The sequence below is a fragment of the Armigeres subalbatus genome, chromosome 3 (genome assembly GCF_024139115.2).
Source record: "Armigeres subalbatus isolate Guangzhou_Male chromosome 3, GZ_Asu_2, whole genome shotgun sequence".
NCBI lineage: Eukaryota > Metazoa > Arthropoda > Insecta > Diptera > Culicidae > Armigeres > Armigeres subalbatus.
The window spans coordinates 322,346,997-322,368,169 of record NC_085141.1 but is presented as its reverse complement, the minus strand read 5'-3'; the positions used below and the strand labels follow the sequence as shown (position 1 = coordinate 322,368,169).

The window sequence follows — 21,173 nt, the reverse complement described above, 5'->3', positions numbered from 1 at the left end:
TTTGATTCCCATAAAAGCAAGAAAAAAACTTTTCGTAGATAATTCTCCACTGGTCGATTAGTATTAAATATCATGTCTTCTTCTGCCTTTTGAATAACTAAAAAAGTCGTTAAAAAAATATCTAACGTTTTACGGGAATTTCAACCCTCTTACCTCGTAAATAGTCACAAACCACTGACCCTCTCCTTCTGTACGTACATGTGTTAATTACTTAATGGTTTTCCTTTTTCGCACACTATTTTTCACAATAACATAGTAAAAGTCTACTCCCTCAGCTATTTTTTTTAGATAATCAAATCGTTTCTTTTGTCGTGATTGCCTCTCGTATGCTTTCCTTTTGTTGTTTCCCAAGAAAATGTTTCTTCAACATTGATAAAGTTCTTGTTTCATTTCTATGTCCTGTTACAGAAATGAAACAAAAACTTCATCGATGTTTTCATCATCGTCATAACTTTAGAATTCTTCCTTTTCTACTATAATACCGTTATGGAAACATCGGAACATCGTACCACTCAGGTGCACCAATTGCAGTCAGACAGCGTGGACGACCCAAACTGCTAGATCAGCAGTTTGTACATTATAAATAACCCGCGAACGCGTGGCGCGTTCTCTTTCCTTTGGCAGCTTTGGACAATCACCGGTGGTGCTGTATTGTGTTAGTATTATTAATAAAAGTGTTTTAGAGTTACTAAGTCTTTTTTAAAAAGTGAATCCGTATCACGATTCCCATAAGTGGTGTCAGAAGTGGGATCGTGAGGTGTAGTGGTAAAAGTCCCGTCGCACGCGAACCTGCAACAACGTGATCATCAAACCCTCGGATGTGGATATCATTTACGTGAGTAACTCATTTTTATTATCTTTTATAAAATAATTCACTAAAACAATGCCAGAGACCAGGCAGTCAGAGATTGAGGTGCTGAAGGCTGAAATTGAGCAGCTTAAGGCATTGATGACATCGGGGAACAGTAGTAAATTTACTATCCCCGATCCTATCAAGAACCTATCGGAGTTTTCCGGTAGTAAGAAAGAACTTTCAAGCTGGCTACGGGAAGTAGACGAGCTATATGAAATGTTCAAAATAAAGGGGGCCAACGGCCAGCCCGATTCACTAAGCTCTATGTATATTAGAGCGATCAAAAATAAAATAAGAGGAGACGCTCGCGCGATTGTATGCGCAAATGGCGATCCTGATACCATTGTTGGTATCAAACAGATCCTGTTAGAACAATACGGTGATCGATTTGACTTTGCGACAAATGTGTCGACACTGTTTAACATTAAGAAAAGTGATAAAGTCACCTGAAATTCTTTAACGAATGCAAGGAGATTAACACAAGACTTAAATCTAACTTGAATTCCAATCCCATCACAGGAAAGGAAATCATAGATATACTAACCGTTACTCGATATCTTGACAATATCGGAGAACCTCTATCCGCTATCATTAGATTATCCAAGCCTAAAACCTTAGAAGATGCATACGAATCAGTGTGTATAAACCAGAACGCGGAAATTAGATCTAGACCCGCGAAATCTCAATTCAACAAATTTCCCAACAAAAGCAACGGCCCCTCGAGTAGCTCCCCTAAGCAGCATACAAATTCGAAACCCCCATATAGGAATCCGATGCAAAAACAACAATTTAAATCAGAGTTCCACGCGAACGAAGTAGACGTAGATAACGATGATGACGACGATGACGATGAGGATGACAATGTGCAAGGTAGAACGATGCAACCCAACGTGTCAAATTTTCACTTAGAGGAAGACGATCTCCAAACAACGTAAACAATTTTATACCGTTTATTCGCTACAAGTCTAATAAAGGGATATTGAATTTCTTGATAGACACTGGAGCGAATAAATCGTACATTAATCCGGAGCATGTGTTAAAGTGCCAGGAAACCAATCGACCCGCAATAGTGACTAATCAAAATGGTACATTTGTTATTGATAAAGTATTGCATGTCAATATGTTTCCTAGAAGCTTTGATAAAACACTACCGTACCACGTATTCAAATTCCATAACTTTTTCGACGGTCTTATCGGGTATGAAAATTTGGCTACTATGAATGCCAAAATCAATACCGGTAGCCATGAACTTTCGATTGGAAATATAAAATATCCTTTATATAAATACTATCCAAGTTCCATGAACTTTCAGGAACAAACGGAAACCCTCATAGAGATACCGACTACTGCAGACGGGGCATTTCTCATTGAGGAAGAAATTAATTTGACGACAGGTGTCACATTACGACCTGGCCTTTATGCGGCTAGAAATAATCATGCCACTGTACACTTGTTTACTACTAGGCAAGCCAAACTGGAGAGATTAAAACCTTTTGAGAATGAACGTTTCTTTCTCAACCAACATGAAACTTTTCCGCAGCTTAACTTCCCTGCAGAACATTTGAATAAAGAAGAGGTTAAATTATTAGCCAAAACTCTTCGGCCCTTCAAGAGTGTTTTCTTCCATGATGGACAGAAATTGGATTTCACCCATCAAGTAAAGCACAAAATAGAAACCGGCGAAAGTAACCCCATTCACCAACGAACTTACAAGTACCCATACCATCTACGGGAAAAAGTAAGTGAGCAAATTCAGAAAATGTTGGAGACTGGAATCATAAGATAATCCTCTTCTCCATGGACTTCCCCGATCTGGGTGGTCCCAAAGAAAACGGATAATTCAGGTATAAAAAAATATCGCGTAGTTGTAGATTATAGGAAACTGAATAAATTAACGCCAGCAGATAGATATCCTATACCCGAGATCAGCGAGATTTTGGATCGCCTCGGAAAAGCACAATACTTTTCTTTACTCGATTTAGCCAGTGGTTTTCACCAGGTAGAGGTGGAGCCGAACGATATTCCAAAGACGGCATTCAATGTCGACAATGGAAAATATGAGTTTTTGAGAATGCCGTTCGGGTTGAAGAATGCGCCCGCGACATTCCAACGTTTAATGGATGCTGTTCTACGAAAACATCTGGGGATAAGATGTTTCGTCTATATGGACGACATCATTATCTTTTCAACTTCTTTAGATGAGCATATGAAGGACATTCAGAAAATCTTACAACCCCTTAAAGATGCTAACCTTAAGGTACAATGCGATAAGTCTGAATTTATTCGTTAGGAAGTAGAATTCCTTCGACACGTCGTCTCTACAGACGGGTATACCAAACCCAAATAAAGTTGAGGCAATTAAAAATTGGTCTCTACCGAAAACATCAAAAGAACTAAAGTCGTTTCTCGGAACAATCTCCTACTACGGAAGATTTGTACCAGGATTTACGAAAATTGCAAAACCAATGACTAGCCAACTTCGTGGCAAGAATAAATCAATTACTACCAATCCTGAATATGAATCTGCCTTCGCTAAGTTAAAGGATATCATGAGTACAACACTACTCTTGAGTTATCCAGACTTTAATGAACCGTTCATACTAACTACCGACGCATCAAACTATGCTATCGGCGCAGTACTGACGCAAATGGTAGATGGACACGAAAGACCAATTGCGTACCTTTCGCGAACACTGACAAAAGCAGAGGAAAAGTATTCCGCAACTGCGAAAGAACTTTTAGCTATCTATTTCGCTGCAAAGAAATTTCGATTATATTTGTATGGTAGAAGTTTTACTATTTACACGGACCATGAGCCATTGACGAAGGAAATTAAATTAACAGATGCAACAGGACGAGTAACTCGTCAACGGTTATATCTGGAGCAATTCGATTTCCAATTGGTTTACAAGAAAGGAAAACAAAACGTGGTAGCCGATGGATTATCTCGAATACCTCGCGTGGATGAATCTGAAATAAATTTACAAACCATTTTAGAAAACGAAGTACATGAAAACGATCCTATATGCGGGCCGGAAATCATAAATAAATTGAGAAATCAGCTCATCATTAATATTACCAATAATAGAAGAAAGTCCCCTCACATTTATTATTTTATCTTTTCAGGTTATAGTAGACACGTATTCCACCAGGAGGAATATACCGAAGAACAACTATTGAATATTCTTAAAGCTCATTTATCTCCAAAAATAACAAATGGAATCTTTGCCCCACCTAATATTGCAAAATTGTGCTCTAAAATTCTAGATAAACATTTCAAGGGAATGCGAGTTCAATTCTGCAATCTTAAGCTACCAGATCTAATTTCTAAAAAAGACCAAGACGAATTTGTTCGTAAGAGTCACAACTTTAATCATAGAAGTTGGAAACTCACATATGAAGAGATTCGTCAATCAGTCTACTTCCCAAACATGTCTTCAATTGTTAGGACCTTTGTAAAAAATTGCTAGGATTGTAAATACGCTAAATATGAGCGTCATCTCTTTAAAATTCCAATCACACGTAGAATCTATGAAAGACCTTTAGAAAGTCTATTCATGGACGTCTACGTGAAAGAAAACGAAAAGTTTCTAACAATTATAGACTCCTTTTCCAAATTTGCGCAAATTTACAAAATCCTTCACGAAACTTCAGAAGAAATCATCGAAACGCTCATCAAGCAATTCAAAATTTTTGGCCTACTGAAACAATTAACTTGCGATCAAGCCACTTATTTCCGCAGTCAAAATTTTAAGGAATTTCTAGAAACCCATGGTGTTGCCGTTCACTACGCTAGTAGTAGCAACAGTAATGGCACCATCGAGAGGTTCCATAATACACTTTTAGAAATGTATATGGCCAACCGCAGGAAATTCGACCAACTTTCACTTTACCAAGGACTGTCCATGACGACTGCCCTTTTCAACGACACAAAACATGCTACGACGAATTTAGCACCGAGACAGATAGTATTTGGAAACTCGACGTCATTAGACTTACAGGACATTAACTTAACAAAACAACGCACTATTATGACAGCAAGAGACAATATTGTATTTGAGGCTAACAAACATAATTCCAAAATTAAAATACAGGACAAAGACTATGAGGATATTGAAGACGATACGGTTTTAGTTAAGACGAAGGGAAAAGCCTCTCCTTTTAGCAACCGATATAGACTAGTAGATATCAAAGAACAAAACGAAAAAACAATTACGGACGCAACAGGAATCAAAATTCATAAAAAAGATACAAAGAAGTAACGAACTGACTAAAACTTGCTTTCCGACTTCCTTACAGATTATGGCTCGGTATACTGACGCAGACGACTCTAATGGATTTAAGACTACACGATGTAAAACAAAATCCAATCATAATGATTCCCTTAGGAGAAGCTAGGATCAGTAACAGCTTTTTCAGAATAATGCATCCGATAAACCTTACCACCATTGAATCGACAATAGATGTGTACAATAATGTAGCCCAAACCGGAAAGCTTAATCAGACCTTTTTCGAGTTATCTATCAGGAGAAAAATAGGCAGAAATTATCTGTTGTTCAATAGAATTAGGCCACATCGAATCAAACGATGGGAATCATTAGGTAGAGCGTGGAAATACATTTCTCCAGATTCTTCCAGACGCCGACGATCTTAAAGTCATAAACTCTTCTCTAAACTCCTTGGTAGATGAAAATAATAAACAAATTCAGATAAATCACTTGTTTGAGAAACGTATGAGAAACTTGACAAAAACTTTCAATTCACTGTTAGATAACGAGCAGAATTTGGAAAAAGTAACATTCGATAGTTTAGACTCTTTGAATTTCATATTTGAGATTGATGAATTATTATACTATTTAGAGATAATTGAAGAATCTATAACACTAGCCGGACGACGCATCCCAAGCAGCCGCATCATCCACCCTAAAGAACTTTCGGTTATTCGCCATACCCTTAACGATAACGGTTTTCGATTGAACTCGGTCGACGATATGTTGAACATTGCTAGCGCGTACGCAGTATATAACAACGAGATGTTCATGTATATACTCAAAATACCAAAAATCAAGGATGTGCAATACAAAATTGGTTTGATTGAACCCGTAATTGCCAATAATTTACGAATTCATCTCACGGCACAATTTTATATTGAAGGACAGAACGCATTTATGTCAAAAAAACCCGTGTCCAAAGATGAAAGATCTCTCTATATGTTCCTCCAGCAACTTGGAACCGCCTACGGAGTGCATTCAACAATTAGTTTCAGGACAACACATAGCCAAATGTCCTATGGAACGAATTTACGAAGCTAAAACTATTCGTAAAATCACAGAAGGCAACATCATGGTTACAGGATCCAACATTACACTTTCATCAAATTGTTCATCCGAACGATTACTCAATGGGTCATTCCTCATACAATACTCCAATTGTACTGTGAAGCTGGACGACGAGGAGTATGCTAACTCCGACATGGAAATTCAACCATTCATCCCTACCACAGGAATTAAGGTCAGTCCAACTATACTGATAAACAATATCCCGTTACAGCATCTGCAAGAGATGCATTTAGAACACAGAAACCAGATAGATCATCTCAACTTAACTACGAACAATCTGCATTGGAAACTACATATGTTTGGATGGTTAACCTCATTATCAACAACAGTTATAATCATATGTATCCTGGGCCTGATCATAGCCATCATCTTTAAAATATTTAGTTGGAGAAAACATCTCACACTTAACACAAAAGAAGATATTCATATCAATTTCAGCCTAGCAACTGATGGATGTCCCGAGTCAAGAGATATACCACTTATCCCACAGCAATAGAAGAAAGCCGAGGACGGCTTTCAAACTAAAAGGGGAGCCGTTATGGAAACATCGGAACATCGTACCACTCAGGTGCACCAATTGCAGTCAGACAACGTGGACGACCCAAACTGCTAGATCAGCAGTTTGTACATTATAAATAACCCGCGAACGCGTGGCGCGTTCTCTTTCCTTTGGCAGCTTTGGACAATCACCGGTGGTGCTGTATTGTGTTAGTATTATTAATAAAAGTGTTTTAGAGTTACTATGTCTTTTTTAAAAAGTGAATCCGTATCACGATTCCCATAAGTTACTGTATTCCCTAACCCAGATTGAACCGCGAGTTTTTCGGTTCTCCAAAATTAAAATTATTGTGAACAAATATAAAAAAGATTTCGGCTCCGTAACGCTCATAACGGCATATGAGCCAAAGGCTTTCAAAATAAAAAAAAAGATTTATAAAAAAAAGAAGAAGTTTTCAATTAGTAGGTGAAACAATATACTCCCTACGTGAGTAATAGTTTCAGAATCAGCAGAACGATAATTCGATGTTATTGCAAGCGTTTAAATACACGTCTGTCATCCGCGAACAAATATACCCCTTGAGAAACTTTAGAACCAAGATAACAATAAAACACGAGATTTTTGCAACCTTTAAATCATCAAGTAGAGCCATTTGTTTGCAATGCTTAGTTGCTGATCAAATGATTTGATATGTTGAAGTGTAAGCAAATTTTCGTTGTTGAGGTTTTATTTACAATTTGAACAAAGAATAGAGTCGCACATGTTACACACGCTTAATCTTTATGGCTACAACCCATGCTATAAAATGGCAAAAATAGGCTTTCCATCTTATGCTTTACAACAATACAGGAAAACTATTCCTTCCAAACTGACTACGTTGCCAAATACATTATTTTCTATTCAAAAGCTCAAGTTACATTTTTTACAATTTGTTTTAGGAAAACAATGTCTTTGTATTCTCTGTAATTCTGAAATACACTAGCACAGAGGGTAAATAATTAATCATTGATAAGTTCCTTATGGGTCATATAAGATTCAAAACTCTTAAACTCGAGATGAGATCGAGATCGAACTCATAGTACCTTGGGATTTTGAGTGTTTCTTGAGCCACATTTTCTGGAGAACACGATGCTGGAGTCATTTTCCAAATAAAAATACACTCATTGGCAGAAAATACAATTTTATACTTTAAACATAACAACAACAACGTTGGCAACACTTCTACTCAAAATCGATATTCCCTGAAAAGGTTGAATTCTCTTCAAAATGCATTAAGTGAAGTTATTTGTAGCTTTAAAACTTTCAGACATATGAGCCATTCAAAAATATAGTTTTCACAAATCACCTCACCGAGGAGAAGACTCTTATATACCGCACTGGCCACTTCGGCATTAGTCTGAATAAATGAATCACCTTTGCCGAGGGGTTGTTCATTCATCCAAAACATCTGGATTTTTACATATACATAGTCGAAAGATAAACAAATTGACGAAATTTGATTCTAATCGTTGTAAATCGATTACAAGTGGTTAGGTCACTTCGGTCACACCCAAATTTGGAATCCCAATTGGAACATTTCCTGTCTTTGTTTATAGAGTTTTTACATTCTATGGTATTTTTGTGTGTCGTAGACTATATTTGAACCGATTGGAACCGAATGCCATAACTTTTGAAATTATGAAGTTTGATACGCCGCAAAATCGGGGTTGCTTGTTTCCCCAGATTGACCTTTGAACCGGTACTCGGTAAATCCGTTTGCCGGCTTCAATCGGTTCAAATACGACCCATGAAGTACAAAACTACCATAAATTATGAAATCATGAAGTTTGATGTGTCGCATGATGTTATTCGTCTATTTCCGTAAAGTGACCCCGTAACAGGTTCCGATCAATCAATCGATCAAATTCCTGATCAAATTTGACATAGTTTATGCATTGTTGCCATTCAAAATATCTAAAATAATAATTTTCAAAGTATGTGTTCTAGAAAATGGTAAAAACTAACACCCATTTTAAATCCGGAATAACTCCGGAACCAAGTGGCCAATCCTGGACATTTAAAAAGTATCTGAAATTTGAATAAATTTCACTTTTTTTGGTGAAAGTTGTAAAAAAAATGTTGGCAAAGTTACAGCCAAAAAGATTTTTATTTTCGTTTTCAAAAGGGGGTTAGTAAAGGAAGGGTTAATGACTTACTAACCCATGCAAAACATTCTCCCATCCCAGTCAAGCCAACTTACCAGAAACCGTGGTTTAGGCTTCTGATAATTTATAAAACCGAGAAAACTATTCAAAGCATTTTCTACATCAATTTTATTGTGAATCTATTGAACACCGCCGGAAGCAGCTGGTCAAAATCATGAATCCTGTGGCATGCAAAATATTCTTACAAGAAAACTCGTGTTCTTGTTCGACTGTAGATGTATCTGAGATTTCACAGTTGTAAAAGTTCACTACTTCCATTTTAGACAGCAAGTTCCATTCCTTCAGGTTTTATACCCGAAAGTTGTTTTCAAACTGTACATTTCCCATTAGGTCAGATTTTATCTTTGCAGAGACAGAATTATTCCAATTAAACACTGTTTGACGGTTAGAACAAGTTGGATCGGGTTCTTGACCCCCCTGCTTGCCATGTGTGACGCATTTGATGCATGATGTCGCTACTTTTAATTTGATATTACCCGGAGAAATCGTTTGTAAAACTCATTCTATTCACCTCGCTCGTGGCCCGTCTGTAAGCCAGCTAGACGTACAAGGCAATCGTGACTCATCAGCTGTTTGGAGCACTAATCGTGGGTGATTTCCACGTAATTCGAAAACTTTACGCTCGAATAAACCACATCATCGCGGAGATCAAACTTCTCTCAATATCTAGCGAACAGTAACTTTTTTTTGCGTATTCCTACGCATCTTAGTCGACGCAATCCCCATTATCTCGTGTATTAAATACACGACGATAAAGATTACTCTTCTTGTTCTTTCCCTGGTTTGGTATCACTTCAAACAACTTGTTGCTGCTGTTGCAAACGATGAAAACAAACACACGTTCTGGTTCAGATTGAATCTCGTAAATCTTTTACTGGGTCAACCTTGAAGAACTCACACTGCAGCTCCACTAAGCTGTTATAGGCAGGCTGGCAGGCAGCCGCACAGATGCACAGAATCATGACGAATTTTGAAGCTCACCTTGAAGAACGCACCACGACTTAAATCGATCCAATCCAATCACTCGATCCTGACACAGCGCAGCTATCAAAAGCTTGGTGTATTTGGGCGAAATCCGTTGGACTGAGTTGGTTCAAAATGTTCAAATGATCTGCTGAACAAACTAGACACTACGTAAGATCGATCCATGAAGGAATAGAACTAATGAGGCGGTGGATCAATGGGAGGCACACGCGCAACAAAACAAAACAAATCAATGGCACACAATGCACACATACGGGGCGGCGCGAATAAAACGGTTAGAAAAACGAACTCGCGGTCGCGGTCGGTTCTGAAACTAAACTGACAACGGATGGGAGTGTGACGACTGGACTACCTCACAATACTCGGGTAAACAACACACACGGTGCTGGTGCGGAGAGCGAGTTCAAGTGTGTGAATGGAGCAACACAGCTCGTATATTGGCACCTCTATACCATTTGGCTCATCGAGTGTGTGTGGACGAATATCAGGCACCGGTTAGAATAAAAACGTCTACCTCCGAGTGGTAGCTATTTATCGACATGCCTTGCAGTGACAATCTACAATGGGTTAGATCGGTGATGGAGACAAGAGTATTGAACATTTAACGAAACTGTTTTCACTGAATTCGCATTAAATGTATTAAAAGATAACTGGGGATAATTAGGATATATTTTTTTAAATTTGATACCTGATCATTCTGCATGTTTCATTAAATATTTAATGAAAACATGTCAAGATAAATTTTGGGCATTGAAACCCGAGAAAGAGCGACGACCTCGATAGCAGAAGTTGGTATTAACTTGGCTTGCATAAGAGGTAAAATGCTAAAAAATTAATACACAAAATACTGTAAACATAACAAGCTCAGATATTTTAATACCAATCGAATAATAATTTGTTACGATTTTGGTATTGTAATATTAATAGAGTATGTTATACATGAAGTATCGTGTAAATTAATTTGTGGTATTATTGCTGTGGTATTTTACATCTTATGCACACTTAGTTCATACCAGTGTTACTGCCTATGATCACATATTTGTAACATTTGCATTCTGGTTGATTTTGTAAATCGTTTGTCAATCCTCCTCACAAACTCAATCAAACTTTACTATCTTGCTTACCACAGATAAGCAAGATAGTAAAGCCTATTTTACTGTTGGGAGATTGGATGCAGTAAATTGAGCTTTCTGAACTTTCTCACAGGCTCTTTACAAAATGAACAAAAATGCGAGTGTTACAAATATGCAATCATGGGCAGTGTAAGGTATCAATAACAAAATTAATTATTATTGAGTTATTTTCCCCTGCTCGGGAAGTGAACAGCATACCGGAAGCTTATGCGACCTTCCTTAACCGTGCGGTAAGTTGCGCGACTGCAAAGCAAGACCATGCTAAAGATAACTACTTTTCTTTAATCTATTTTGAACGTTATCCAAAGGGTGAAATACAAAAAAAGCATAACGGAGCTAAAATTATTCAATCCGATATTTGACTATCGGAAAATATCATTTCGCAAGACTGACTTGCCTAAAAAACGTACTGTTTTTTTTTAACACTAACCTCTCGCTAGGCAATTTAATATCTTCCTCATCCATTTTTGGCTCATAATACAAATTAGCCATAATCGTAAAAATAATGAAAATTAGTCAAACAAAAAAAAAACACCTGACATTTGATTATTTAAAAAATGTGGAAAATGTTCTTCAAGGATTGAACGACTATCTGGGAGAATTCTTGGAGAAGTTTCCGGGTTGAATTCTGGAGGAATTTACAAAGTAAACTTTCCAGATCTAGAGTTTAAAATTGAAATTCGCGGGAATCGAGTTTAGTGGAATTCTATGAAGAGTTAAGTGGAATTTGAAATGAATTCAGAAGAAATACTTCGTGATAATTTCTGTAGAATTTGCGAGGTAATTTGTAGAGTGTATTTTCGGTGGAACTCCAGAGAGATATTCAGGGAAAATTCTATAGGTAATAATCAAGAAGTTATAGGACTTCCCGGGGATTGCCTGAGCAAGCTTCGGAGGTATTCCTGGAGAAGCTTCCTGAGGCAGGAATTTATGGAAGATTTTTTAGAGGAACCTCCGGAGGAATTTCTGGAGAATTTTTCGGAGGAACTCCTGGAGGAACATCCGGAGGAATTCCTGGAAGAACTTCCGGAGGTATTTTTTGGAGAAACTTCCAGAGGAATTCCTGGATGAACTTTCGGAGTAATTGTTGGGGCAGCTTTTGAAGCTTTCCTGGTGAAATTTACAGAGGAATTTGTGAATAATTTGGGAGAATTTCTAATGCATGAAATAAGCTCACGCCGACCGACGCCGCCGCCGATTACCAACGGCATGACGCCGCCATACCACAGCAGCTGGCTGAAAATGATCTATCACGCCGCCGCCGATAAATTTTTAATCGGCGCACAGGTCTACCCCTAACTTTCATTGCTCCGACACATTCCAACCGAATTTTCGGGAAAAAATATTTAAGCTCTTTTAGTGGAATGACGAGTTTAGTACTTTCCATCTAATTCCACTACGTTTTGTTATCTTTACAGATACGTATGTCGACCTCAACTGTGAGGCCGTCTTCAGTGTCTACTTGACTCGACTTGGTCGACGAGTACTTTCCATTTGATTCCACTACGTTTTGCTATCTTTACAGATACATATTTCGACTTTTACTGTAAGGCCGTCTTCAGTGTCTCGTACTTGGCTCGATTATGTTTATACTTTTTATAAATAAGCATCAATAATTAAGATTGTTTATTTTCGAACCCCACAAACCAAAAATTGGATGATTAAAAAAAATTTATTACGTTCTAGAGGCATTATAATTTTCATTTCCTATATCATGTCATGTGAAACTTCCATGATTCTATTTTTTCTCGAGATTTTTCCAGGTGGCAGGAGGAAAAAGTAGGTTCCAGGAAGGAACCGTCCCTATGCCACTGACAAAAAAGTTGCCGGTGAAGAGAATAGGAGGAAGTGACAAGCAAGGAGTGATGAATGAGACATTTTCCCATTTCATAAGAAATAAGACGTGAAAAGTGAAAACTGAAAAATAAGAAGAAAAGTAAAAAGTGAGTAGTGAGAATTGAGAATTGAGTACTGAGGAGTGAAAAGTGAGAAGTGATAAGTGACAAGAGAGAAATAAAAAGAAGACAGAAGTACAAAATGAGAAGCGACAAGAGTGAAAAGTAAAAAGCGAGAAATGAAAAGTGGAAAGTGAGGAATGAGAAATCATGTCGATTTTGAACTTTATCCCAAAATTTAAAAAAAAAAACTGAAAATAGGGAGTGAGTGCTAGTAATGGACCCCGTGCGTATAATGGACCCCCTGAACAAAATCCCTAATTAAACGCTGGAATCGACTATTTTCTGCAAACTTCCGTCGGGTGAAGTTGCTTCATGTAACAGGACAGCAGTTCCATACATTTGTTATGGACAGGGAAGCAGAAATTTAGTTATATTAACTAATTTGTAAATGTAAATATGCTAAAGGGTCCATTACTAGCACACAAGGGGGATCCATTATAGGCACAAGGAACATGTAAATCAAATGGGAGGACCATAATACGTATATAAACAAACTCGATGTTGCGTATAATGGACCCGGGGGTGGCCATAATAGGCATGCTAGCTACATCAATTTAAAATGCTTTCTTTATTGGTAAAAATGAATGTTTTGGCTAGTTTTATGTACGAAACACGATGCTGATACCTGTTGCTTGTCATCTGGTGCAGCAGAACTATAATTTGTCAAGAGGCTCGTTCTAGCGGAGCGACTGAAGTAAATTTCAGTCGTTAAGGGATCCATTACTAGCACTCACTCCCTAAATCAAAAGTCAGAATTGAGAAGTGAAAAATGAGAAGTATAAAGTAAAGCCTAGATCATTTAGAAATGGGGCACTTCATTTTAAAGATAGTGGCGTTCCTAGTGGTCGAATATGCAAGTTTTTCATAGTGTTTCATAATTAGTAAGCCATTCTTTTTGGTCTATTTTTTCACAGTGTGGTTTCAAAATATTCACCATGCAGAAAGAAAAACGATAAATAATTCTGCACAGTCCTGCAAAATCCATCTTCGTCAAAAGCCAGATTTTACCCTTCATTCAGTCCCATTTATTTATTTATTATCAGACTAAGGCCGGAGTGGCCTGTGCTGCACATAAAAGTCTTCTCCATTCAGCTCGGTCCATGGCTGCACTTCGCCAATCACGCAGTCTGCGGAAGGTCCGCAAATCGTCCTCCACCTTATCGATCCACTTGCCCGCTGTGTAGCTCGCCTTCTTGTTCTCGTCGGATCGTTGTCGAGAACCATTTTCACCGGATTACTATCCGACATTCTGGCTACGTGCTCTGCCCACCGCAGTCTTCCGATTTTCGCGGTGTGAACGATGGATGGTTCTCCCAACAGCTGATGCAACTCGTGGTTCATTCGCCTCCTCCACGTACCGTCCGCCATCTGCACCCCACCATAGATGGTACGCAACACTTTCCTTTCAAAAACTCCCAGTGCGCGTTGGTCCTCTACAAGCATCGTCCAGGTCTCGTGTCCGTAGAGAACTACCGGTCTTATAAGCGTTTTGTAGATAGTCAGTTTGGTACGGCGGCGAACTCTATTCGATCGGAGCGTCTTGCGGAGTCCAAAGTACGTACGATTTCCAGCCACTATGCGCCTCCGAATTTCTTTGCTGGTATCGTTATCGGCGGTCACCCAAGTACACGAATTCTTCAACCACCTCGATTTCGTCACCACCGATAGAAACTCGTGGTGGGTGGCTTACATTGACCTCTCTTGAGCCTCTTCCTATCATGTACTTCGTCTTCGACGTGTTGATGACTAGTCCAATCCGTTTAGCTTCGCTTTTCAGTCTGATGTAGGCTTCCTCCATCCTCTCAAAGTTACCTGCCATAATATCTATGTCGTCGGCGAAGCCAAATAGCTGGACGGACTTATTGAAAATTGTACCACTCGTGTTAATCCCTGTTCTTCGTATCACCCCTTCCAAAGCGATGTTGAATAGCAGACACGAAAGACCATCACCTTGCCGTAACCCTCTGCGGGTTTCGAAGGGACTCGAGAATGCCCCTGAAACTCGAACTACGCACATCACCCGATCCATCGTCGCATTGATCAACCGTGGCAGTTTATCCGGAAATCCGTGTTCGTGCATTAGCTGCCATAGCTGGTCCCGATCGATTGTATCATATGCGGCTTTGAAGTCGATGAATAGATGATGTGTGGGCACGTTGTATTCGCGGCATTTCTACAATACCTGACGTATGGCGAACACCTGGTCTGTGGTAGAGCGTTCACCCATAAATCCCGCCTGGTACTGCCCCACGAACTCTCTTGCAATTGGTGTTAGTCGGCGGCATAAAATTTGGGAGAGTACCTTGTAGGCGGCGTTCAGCAATGTGATTGCGCGGTAGTTACTACAATTCAGCTTATCGCCCTTTTTGTAGATGGGACACACGACACCTTCCATCCACTCCTGCGGCAGAACCTCATCCTTCCAAACCTTGGTAATCACCCAGTGCAGCGCTCTAGCCAGTGCCTCACCACCGTGTTTAAACAGCTCTCCTGGTAGTTGGTCAACTCCAGGGGCTTTGTTGTTTTTCAGCCGGCCGATCTCCTCCTGGATTTCCTGGAGATTCGGAGCCGGAAGTCGCATGTCCTGCGCGCGTGCTCCTGTTCATTACCATACCGCCACCGTTATCTGCCATATCGCCATTCATGTGCTCTTCGTAGTGCTGCCGCCACCTTTGGATCACCTCACGCTCGTTTGTAAAAAGGTTCCCGTTTATGTCCTTACACATATCGGGCTGTGGCACGTGGCCCTTACGCGAGCGGTTTAACTTCTTATAGAACTTTCGTGTGTTATTAGCGCGGTACAGTTCCTCCGTCTCTTCGCGGTCTCGATCTTCCTGCTGGCACTTTTTCCTCCGGAAAATCGAGCTTGGCTTTTCCGCGCCCGTTTCTATCATGCCTCGTTGGCCCTCGTGCGGTGTTGCAGCAATCTCGCACATGCTGCATTCTTCTCCTTAACTAACTGCTCACATTCGCCGTCATACCAGTCGTTCCTCTGATCTGATCATTCAGTCCCATGATGGCCCATTTACGTTTTGGCAAGATTTAGCCAGCTGCCACTGTAGCAAGGAAGTTCTACACAGAATAAAATAATGAAAAGTAAACAGCGCGTAAAACTTGAGATGCGGAAATTTACACTTTTCTACGCGGAAATGGACCTCTTCCTAACAAGTTTGCTTACAACTTGCAAGTAATATTGACGATTCACGTCAAATATTGTATACATTTAGGCTATATCACGCGTGGAATTAAGCTAATAATGGTGTTCCATTTATGTGCATCATCTTTAGCGTAAATTTCAGTGGATTTTTCTATCTGTGTACAATGGTACTACCATAGGGGAATCCAGTTTAACCCAAAAAAATCTGAATCCATCAAATTGTCCTCAGTTTCATACAATAGAGTTATTTTGGATGATTATTAACCAGAAACTGAAGATGAAGGGTGCAGTCACCACGGACATTGGCCGTATGAAGAATTTGTGGAATCAGCTAGCCAAAATCATGGCTGGAGAAGGTGTGCGCCGACTGACAAGCGGCATCATCGGGAAACTGCAAGTATTTCTTCGAAATAACGATGCATGATTCGTTTCAGTCATTCATATGAAATAAAATAATATAACTTTTGTTCCATTCTTAGAAAGTTTTTCGATCAAACTAAAAGTTAAAAAAATACACGCATTTGAAAGTGCCCCATTTCTAAATGATCTGGTCTTTAAGACTTAAAAAGTGAAAACACTAAAGGGAGGAGTCTTCCTTGATTCTACTCCAATCCTCCTTCTTGCTTCTTTCTTAGTCTTTCCTCCGTTTTCTTTCTTTCTTTTTTCATCTTCCTTCTTACTTCTTCATCTTTCTTCCTTCTGAAGAGAAATGAGAAGTGAGAATTGGCAAATAAAAAAAACGTTGATAAAGTTCTCCTTCTTGCTTCTTTGTTAGTATTTCCTCCTTTTCTTTCATCTTCCTTCTTACTTCTTCATCTTTCTTCCTTCTTCATTCTTCCTTCTGAAGAGGAATGAGAAGTGAGAATGGGCAAATAAAAAAAACTTTGATGAAATTGAAAAAGGATTTCATCTCATGGCTCCGATGTTCATCCCATCAAAACAAAGCAATGCAAAGGTATTTGATTTCTTTATGAAATTGGTGCCGTATTTCTTTGTTTCGCAATGAGATGAATATATGTTCAGTAAGATGGAGATCGGAACAGTTCCCCTACATTGAATACATATCAAAGTTTCTCAGCAAAATAGTTGTTAAAACAAAATCCGAATTGTTACAAAATACCAATTGTAAATATGGTATGTGTTAAGAAGCAACTAATTGCACCAAATTATATATACCAATTATAATGTAGAGAAGAATGAACAAGTTTATGTAAAAAGCTGATCGATTTTTATAATGTTAAAGAAAATGCATAGAATTTGGCTCTGTTATGCACTTCGAACCGTGAACTTCTTTTATCTAATTATTTGGACTCGGAGGAATTTCTGAAGTAATTCCCGAGGGAATTCCTGAGGGAATATCGGAGAGGACTCATGAATGCATTTCCAATTTTAAACGGAATAATCAAATAACTTTTAATGAGTTTTTTGAAGAAATTCCAATAGGAAGTTTTAAAAAATTAAATAAAGGAATTTTCAAAGGAACCGTCGTTCGGGGTGACATTGGGCCTAGGGGGTAAGATTGGGCCAAAAACGAAAAATGTTTCAACTCCTAATATCTCAGAAACTGTTACGAATTTTGATGAAAACTTCAAACGGTTCGAAATTATATTAAAATTCACGTCTAGGAAATCACAAAACAAATTTCAAGAACTAATTGTGCTCGTACCATAATGCTTGAAATTAGAATGTAAAACTATTGAGCGAATGAACCCGTATTAAAATAGTGTCAGGAATGCCACACAAATCTATTACATAACTAGTTTTTAGATCGATGGATACCTGCCACAGTTAAAAATTCTGAAAATTACACGCCATGGAAATATTTGAACGCATATTTTTGTGTTCAATAACCTCTAATTTTACAACCAACTTTTTCTTGTATGCAATATTGAATACAAGCTCCATAGTAACGACGACCTGTAATTTTAAAAAGTGATGGAAAAATGAGTCGAATCGAACGGAGCCTTTTTGTTACATCATATATGCTGTAACATTTTTATACTGTGTGGTTATCATGTTACGATAATCTGTTGTTGTTTTATCGAATTTTATTAATATTTATATAACGGTTCTGGTTTTTCGTCACTGAGGAAAATGGACGTATGATTTTCAATCAAACGCCTTATGAAAATTTGCGACAAGGAATCGGTATGAATTTCAATATGTTGTTTTATGAATGATGATTTTAATTTGAAAAAAAGTGAAGTGCGGCAGACTGGGTTCGAACCATGGACGTCGGGGTCGGGAGGCCGGTATGTAGACCACACGCCCATCGACGCTTGATTACTCTGGAAGCTAACTGCGTATAAGAAGCACTGTTGGTGGAATAATCAGTCGAAGATTCATAAGGCGCCAGTTATGAATTTCGATAGTCCAGTTCGCTGAGTGTAGCAACGAGCAATGCACGCAAAAAAGGGGTGAGATTGGGCCAAGCCTTCAGTTGATTTGCCTTACATAGTTGGTAAGAGCCGTAATGTAGGCAATTATTTTGAATGAACGATTGAATCGTTTCATTGTCACCGCTGAACTATTTCATTTGGCCCAATGTCACCCCCTGTGCGGGGTGAGAATGGGCCAATTTTGAACAACATATAACTTTGAAGAATTTCCATAATTCATTATTTTTCCCCCACACAGCGGTAAATTTAATATTCAAGCTTGTACCAAACTAATTAAAACTTGGTTCCAATGTTAACTACTAGAGCTTTGTAACATTTACTTGGAGTATACCACATTTTGGCCCAATGACACCCCCGTTGGCGGAACCTTTAAAGGTATTCTCAAAGGCATTACTAAAGGAATTTCCCAATTAGTTCCCAAGGGAATTAAAAAAAAAGTGGAATTCTTAGAGGAATTTCCAAAGTATTTTCCAATGGTGGTCCAATGGTAATCTGAAGGAATTTTCTATGAAATTTATAAAAAAAATCTGAATTTCTATTGGAATTTTCTATGGAAGTCGTGAAGAAAAGAGGAGTGTAAAAAGAATTAATTCCTAAATGAAAATTCTGAAGAAAGATTCCCCGGAAAAAAAATCCAAAAGAATTCTTTTTCAGGAATTCCCAAAATAATTTCTTAAGAAATTCCTTAGGGTATTTCTGAAGTAGTTCCCAACGGAATTTCCGGTGGAACTTTCTAAGAAATTCCCAAATGAATTCCCAAAAAAAAAGTCCTTTGAAGAAATTCCTACGCGAATATTCTAAACCTTAAGAAATTTCCTCACAAATTCCCAAAGGAATTTTCGATGGAATTTCCTAAGGAATTCCCAAAATATTGTTCGTAGGTATTTCCGAAGGAATTGCGGAAGGTGCTTCAGAAGAATTTTCTGAAGGAATTCGTGAATGGGTTCCTAAATGAACCTAAATTTAGAAGGAATTTCTGAGGTAAAGAGGCCCGGAAGCCTCCTTTCAAGAGGCCCGGAAGCCTTTTTTCAAGAGGTCCGGAAGCCTCCTTCCGAGAGGCCCGGAAGCCTCCATTCAGGAGGCCCGGAAGCCTTCCTATATGAGACCCGGAAGCCTCCCTTCAAGACGCCCGGAAGTCTCCTTTCGTAAGGCCGAAAACATCTTTTCAAGAGGCCCGGAAGCCTCCTTTCAAGAGGCCCGGTAGCCTCATTTCATGAGACCCGGAAGCCTCCCTTCAAGAGGCCCGGAAGCCTCCTTTCGAAAGGCCCGGAAGCCTTCTTTCAAGAGGCCCGGAAACTCTCCGTTAAATAGGCTCGGAAGGCTCCTTTCAAGAGGCTCGTTTCTTCTTCTTTTTCTTCTTCAATTGCTCTACATTCCAACTGGAACCTGACCTGCTTTTCAACTTAGTATTGTATTAGCATTTTCTCTGTTATTGATTGAAAGCTTTTCTATACCGGCTATTGCATGATTATGTATTTTGTGTGACAAGAACAATGCCCAGGAAGTCGAGAAAGTTTCCAACCCTAAAACATCCTAGACCGGACCGAGAATCGAACTCGCCATCTCGGGATTGGCAATCCTACGCCTTTGCGTGCAAGGCTACTGGAGACCTCGCTCGAGAAGCTCGTTTGAAAGGATCGAGAGCCTTCTTTCAAAAAGCTCGGAAAGCCTTTCAAGAGGCTCGGATGGCTTCTATCAAGAGGATCTCAAGAGGAACTCAATTAATGCAAAAGTTTGAAGGGGTACCTCTCATAAAAAATGTTGAGAATTGCTGCCCTAGAAAATACTTTAGAATTTTCTTTAGGAATTCCTTCTAAAATTCCTTTAGAAATTATTTTAGAAATTCCTTCGGAAACCATTTCTGGAATTCTATAAGGAAAGTCATACTATAATCCCTTCGGAAATTACATTCTTTCGGAATTTATCAGTATTTTTACTTTTTTTGTTTTTTTTTCCAGTAATTCCATTGAAAATTATCCCAGGAATTCCTTCAAATATTTTGTTCTGAAATTCTTTTAAGGCTACTTTATATTTTTTTTCAGGAATACCTTTAGGTATTTCTTTGAAAATTTCTTTAGAAATTCCACCGAAATTTCCAACCGGTATTGCTTTGGAATTGTTTTTAATGTTTTTTTTTTGGGAATTCGTTTGGAAATTCTTTTAGAAATTCCTTTGAAAATTATTTCTGAAGAAAATTATAAATGAATTTCCGAAAAGATTTTTTTTTTATTCGTATATTTATTTGGTAGGCACTCTGTGTTCTTTAACCGCTACTGTGCCGTGATCTACTATGGTATTCTGCTGTACAAAATCCACACAGAATCTATTTTTAGATATTCATTATTCGTTATTGTTGTCGTTGCCAGTTCATCTTCTCGTGAGTCCATTGTGTCCGTTTGTCCATGTCGTGTATCCAATGATCGTTGCATTGTTCGGTTGCATTTTATCCGGGTAACGTTGGAGGGTTGCATCCGAGAAGAACAAGTTGTCAGTCGTCATCAGGCAGCCGTGACGGTAAGGCGCGTACCCAAAAACGTCACCGTATGGGGTGCGGATCCGGCGACTGACAGGTAATTTTGGTAAAATTTTCCAAAGAAATTCCTCAAAGAATTTTAGAAGGTTTTTAGAATATATGATGCAATTCCTA

The 21,173-nt window shown here is 38.7% G+C and overlaps 1 protein-coding gene across 4 annotated transcripts in view; it reads right to left on the bottom strand.

Annotated features, from left to right (window-relative positions):
- The window catches only part of LOC134225470 (dnaJ homolog subfamily B member 6), a 431,651-nt gene that overhangs the window by 23,762 nt on the left and 386,716 nt on the right, over window positions 1–21,173 (bottom strand). Inside the window, exon 1 of one of the 4 annotated variants that reach the window (XM_062705567.1) lies at window positions 9,877–10,318. The exons of the other annotated variants lie outside the window; for them this stretch is intronic. The gene's annotated coding sequence lies outside the window, so the exon portion shown is untranslated. Of the gene's footprint in view, window positions 1–9,876; window positions 10,319–21,173 lie in introns of those variants that run through there. 4 annotated transcript variants of the gene reach the window in all.